Source organism: Medicago truncatula, chromosome 4, assembly GCF_003473485.1.
Source record: "Medicago truncatula cultivar Jemalong A17 chromosome 4, MtrunA17r5.0-ANR, whole genome shotgun sequence".
Lineage (NCBI taxonomy): Eukaryota > Viridiplantae > Streptophyta > Magnoliopsida > Fabales > Fabaceae > Medicago > Medicago truncatula.
In genome coordinates this window covers 56,323,421-56,329,477 of record NC_053045.1, presented here as the reverse complement: position 1 = coordinate 56,329,477, position 6,057 = coordinate 56,323,421, and the positions used below count along the sequence as shown (strand labels likewise).

General features: G+C 32.8%; 1 non-coding gene across 1 annotated transcript; it reads right to left on the bottom strand.

Annotated features, from left to right (window-relative positions):
• Window positions 1–3,415: 3,415 nt before the first annotated feature.
• LOC112421436 (U2 spliceosomal RNA) lies at window positions 3,416–3,611 on the bottom strand. The gene has a single exon (XR_003011768.1). It is a non-coding gene; the product is annotated as a U2 spliceosomal RNA (small nuclear RNA).
• Between the last annotated feature and the right edge of the window lie 2,446 nt (window positions 3,612–6,057).

Sequence of the window (6,057 nt, the reverse complement as noted above, 5' to 3'; positions counted from 1 at the left end):
TGCTAAGCAGGGCCGTCCCTGAGAATTCGGAGGCTCGGCTCTGGGAGTGAAAAGAGACCAGTGATAAATTAAAATCAAAACGTATTTTTTTTTTAAAAGAGCAATGTTCTATTTATATTTTTTAAAAGATAAATACAAGGTGCCGTATATATGCGGTACACCCAGATGTGAATATGACTACCGTATACATGAGAAACCCCCACCTAACACCAAAATCAAGAAGAACTAATTCTAATAATCCTATAAGGCTAAAACAAGAGGACAGAAAATGAAACCTGCACAAAACCACCAAAAGCCATGCGCGCACAAAGCTGGCAGCACAACAACCAAGTGGTCACAACAACTACAAAAAACCCACAAAGCTGGAAGTACAGAAGCCAAGCAGTCACAGCAACAGCAAAAAAATCGCAGCCCTGTTTAAATTAAAAATGAAGTCCGTAAACATAAGAAACAAATAATATAAAACGAGTTTAGGCGAATACCTTCAAAACGAGTCTTCATTCACACCAAAACGAGCCTTCAACAAACAGTGTTGTTTTGGAAAGGGGAAAACCGATTGAAATTTGAAATAGTGTTGTTTTCAACATTCAACAAATCTCTATCAATCTCTATTTTAGCAATTTCAACATTCAAATTAATGAAAGAGAGTTTATTTACTTACCAAACAGTGTTGTTTTGGAAAGGGGAAAACTGATTGAAACCTTGAGAGTTGAGAATCAGCGATGATTTGGTGAAGAAGGAAGAAGAAGGAAAGTCTGATGATGTGAATCAGTTGATGATTGATCAGTGATGGTGGTTGTGAATCGGTGATGGAATGGAAGAAAATCGGTGATGAGAGCGAGGAAATGTGTTTCAACTTTTTGTGAGGGAATGAAATATATATATTTTTTATTGGAGGATATATATTATACTGGGTATAATTTTTTTTTGAGGCCCATCCTTGAGGGAGGCCCAACTCGTTTGAGCTGTTTGCACCCCCTCAGGGATGCCCATGATGCTAAGTATGCTATTTATTCAACATTCTGAGCCTTATCCATTGTGAATAGCTCTCCGGTTTTTTTTTTTTTTTTTTTTTTAACATAATGTATCTCCTTTTTGAAATTTAATATTTTTAAAAGATAAAATTGAGTTGAAAATTGTGGAACTCGACTTTATAATATATACTTTGGTGGTTTGTGTTCATACCGAGTAAACTCTACACCATAGAGTTGGCTGGTGGCACCATAAACACGTTTGGGTTTGTTGGTGGTGACAAAAATAGAAAATTTAGAGAATTAGGATGTTGACAATCATAAAATGCAATAGAGACGTTGAAAATTATATTGATAAGGATCAATTTGACATGAACAAAAATAAATTTAAAGTAGTAAGATGAAACATTGAGTAAGATATAGTGGTTAAAATTAAGAATTCAAAATTGAGTATAAAAAAATTGAGTGTGTCTATAAATTATTTTTTGAAAAATTCTACGAGGTTCAACATGTGTGTCAAAATATGTATAGCATAAATTAAGCAGTAGAGAATATTGAATAACTCAAAATAAGGTTGAGTTGTTAAAAATAGCAAATGATGGAATGTAGAATAACTCTACAAGCTCTTAAAAAAAGCTTAATATATGCTTTGGTCCTTTAACTTATTTTTTGTTTTCATTTTGGTCTCCTAATTATAAAGTGTCTCAATTTGGTCATATAACTCTTCTACCGTTTACAATTGTGGTCCCCTCTGTTATTTTTTAACCTTAAATGTCTAAGGTGAACCAACTTATAAGGATCTACCATAGATTTTATTAAATTTTTTAATTTTAACCGTTTGATCTTTTTTAAAAATGAAGATTGTTGGATCACGGAGGGATCTATTGTAGCTTATAATGAACAACAACCACCTAATTATTTTCTTCATCTTCTTCCCCTGTCAATCTTCTTCACCTGCATCTTTATTCATCTTCATCTTAAATAAAAAGGGAGCTTCTACGGTACACCTCACAAATTGAGGTGTACCGATACTCTGCTTCATAAATTTATAAATTAATGATCATTTTATGAGATAAGTTGTTATTTGTCATTATTTATATTTTAGAAAACACCATCTCAGGAGAAAAAAAACATCATTTCATTGTTTATATGAATTATATTAAATTTTTAACATTTTCTCATAAAAAATAATCAATATTCTTCATTATGAGCAATAAAAATTCAAAAAAAGTAAATTTTATTTCATCGACGCTTTTGGTAAATAAGATTTAATTATTATAATTGTCAATGATAGAAAATAATTATTTTTTCTTCAAAAAACAATCAATTTAATTATTAATTTAATGTTTGGTGTACCGGTACACTCAAAATGTTGGGTGTACCATAGAATTTGCCAAATAAAAATCCAGAAAATTACAAAATTCCATAGTTATTTTCCAGAAACCCCAACACACATCAAATTTCAAAAAAGATTGCAAAAACAAAATCAAAACATTCAATTTGCAGAACAAAAAAAGCCATATGTGAATTTCTTGAATTTAAAAATAAAAAGGAAAGAAAAAACAAACAGGCATGCAAGGATGATTCCCAGCAACCGAAATTTCTTCTCCTTCTCATCTTTCTCATTCATCTTTGTTAAACCCAAAATAAATCATTTTCTAAAATCATTCATAACAAAATAGATCATCCACATTCTACTCAACAACCCTTTCATCAAACATACATACAAATCAAAGACTCTCAAGCTCATGTAAGGAATTGCAGCGGTGGATTTTTTTTCTTTCTAAAATTGAAAAGCGATCTCCTTCATCTTCGAACTCGGATCGGATTGATGATATGGGTTTTTTTTCTTCTTAATCAATTGTAGATCTGAATTTAAAATGGGTATGAATTTGTGGATGAATTAAAATGGGTATGTGTTGAATTTTGAGTTGCAGGAACTATGGATAAAGAACACACAAATATGTTGCTATTTTGAAAGAAAAAAGAATGAAGAGGACGAAAGGAACAGATAGGAGAGAAGAGAATTTTTTTTATATTTTTTTATTTCTATTTTAATTTTTATTTTTAGGTAATTTAATAGAAATAATCATATGTTGTGAATTCATTGTATATATGTGCGCTTTCTAAATCTAACTCTTGATCATCCATCTTAAGTGACATGTGGATAATGGGTTACGGTTTTTGAAAAAAACTAACGTAAATGACCAAAATAGTAAACGGTAGAAAAGTTATAGGATCAAATTGAAACACTTTATAATTAAGGAACCAAAATAAAAACCAAAAATAAATTAAAAGATCAAAACATGTATTAAGCCTAAAAAAAAAAAAACTCTTACGTGGAGAACCCGAAAATTGAAGCATACCATGATAATTAAAAAATAAAGAAAATGACGTTAAAGACCAAGAAATCCACTAACAAATTCAAAAACTTTGAACTAAATTGGTGGGATGCAACACTCATGCTATAGTGCAATGTATGGGCAACACTCGAGAGTCCAAGCAGCAAGCTACTTTAGTGTACACTTTCCCTCAAAAAAGTAATTTAATATCATGTAAACCAATGGTCCACATATAAGATATTAAATTAATAAGAACAGATACTACACTTAATCTTAGCTAAAAGGCCGAGAAAGGTATGCTCTAAACTGTGAAGAAATTCTAAATTTATAACAAGGCTTTGCGTGCTTTTCATACTTCTGAGCGATGTGGGACATACAATACTCAATTAGCAATCGAAGTATTTGTAATATTAGTCTGAACCTGAGACTAACAACTGATTCCAAGCACGTCAAAATCCTCCAAAGAATATGATCTCCTGTATGTTTATTAATTTCCAGATACAAATCTCTTATTCTGCTACTTTGAAGGTTGAATATTTGAATTACTCCAAGTTGATGGAGAAGCATGTTAGTGATAAGGAGAAGCCAATGATTCTATTGCAAAGAAGTGTGAAGAAGCTTCACTTTGGGAGCTGGGAAGAGAAACAAGCAGCAGCGAGCAAAGGATACTGAAATGTTGGCTAAAGAAGATGTCAAGGTATGGGGTGATGCCCGCTTTGGTGTCGATGGCTAGCCCGCGGAAAGTAGGACTGAAAGCTTTGATCCAGCTAGCTAATGGAAGTTACATGTAATTATGTTTCAGATTTCTTATGTTTTTTGTTCATTTGGCTATGTGAATCTCTTTGTACAACATTGCAGTTCAATAGCATACATAACATTAGCATGGTATAAGCAGAAGAGAATAGCTCAAAGTTGCCGGATTGCTCCATTGAGATCTTGTCCAGGGAAGATGAACCTATATGCCAAGAGTGGTCACCTTATATTTCGATGATTCTGGCTTATGATCAAAGTTTATCACAAAGAGAACTTAGCTCATAACTCATAAGAGAACAATGAAAGTATTGCATTGGTTTAAGTGTGAAAGGTAAATAAATATGACTCCACAATCAGAGACACAAACTACAAGAACTACCATGAGTTCATCTGTAAACCAAATAGAAAGAAAGAAAGGAGGAGAATGATGAACTAGTTAAAGAAAGTTTGTATAGGAATTTGGAAACAAAAACTCAAAGAGCAAATGCAGCCGAGGAATCTTCTTAGTTAAGTCTTTGTTTATCAGCACAAGTTCAAGGAGTTTCACCTTACTAAGATTTTTCTTTTTTTTCTTTTGTAGTTTGAAGTTAATTAAATTTACCAATTCAGGATCACTCTTACTTTCAGGTATCTTTAATAGATAAATATATTGCTATTATTCTGTTTAAGATTTATTCGAAAATCAGTTTTTGGTTAGTTAGCCTAACTGAAATTAGTTAGGGAGTCTGACTGAAATTAGTTAGGGATTCAGTTTTCTTTTCTCCGAAATATTCATTGTAGAGCTTCCTATATAAGCTCATTTGTAACCTTTGTACAATCACGACATTTTCTTGATCATGTGTGCTTGCATCTTTCTTTTCTCAAACACAATAGTTGTCTTATATTTGTGCATTCAAACCAATTTGAGCTATCCACTTTTTTGGTGTTAACGATAATATCTATTTGTTGTCATATATATAAATTCATAAAAGCAACACATAGATCAACATAGATTAATTTCTTTTCTCTTGAACAAAGGCTACATGCAACTGCTTCACCAGTTGTAATAAACGGTAGATGCAGGTCCGTCCCCATAAGCATAACACGATTGATAGGGATATTGAGGTACATAGAGACGAGAGTTCAAACCTCAGATTTTCCGCTTATTCACCTTTTAAGTGAATATCCGGTCATTAGACTATTTAACCAAATTTTTACTTAATTATGCATCAACACTTAAGTTTATTATTTTAACATGAGTGTTTATTTAAAATACAGAGCATGGACCGCAAGTGTGAGTGCGCTGTCGAGCTCTAAGTGCTTGTAATTTGGTGTGATTTTGAATGAAATGAGTTCATGTATGTATCAAAGACGGCGTCCATGTTGGGGTGAGAGCACTTGGTTAGTGTATAAACAATCAACTTCGAATGCTTCATGTGGTGACTGGTAATCCCTGGTGGGTTGTAACCTCCATTTAAATTAAAAGGGAAAGAGAGCTTTAATAGGGGACACGAAAAGCATGACTTACACTTTCAACCGGAAGTAAACAATTAGCTATCATCGCTTATTTCCCTTGTATTGTTGAGAAAATGTCTCTCCCGGATAATTTCAAAAAAGATATATTTTGAATGACCGGAGTTGTTAAACATGGTTAGTACTCAAGAGGTAATACGATATACATTTTGAATGAATGCTGTTTTACTAATATGGATAGTGCTCAAGGTATACAAATTGATGATGTGTATTCAATATGGTGTAGTATGTTAAGCGTGAGAGAAAGTATAGAGTTTTGGGAACTCTGATTTCCATAAGTGGCTTTTGAAGATTTTCAGTGTTCTAATTGCACCACTGATTGAGGCGATTAACTAGAGTGTTGGACTTGATTGCGGAGAAGAATAAGAGCATGTGTTCCCACGATAACAAGTGTGGAAAAGAATAAGAGCATGCATTCCCACCATTACAGGGCACGTTGGCTGATGCTTGCACGTACATCCCTGTTTTGTACACCATTT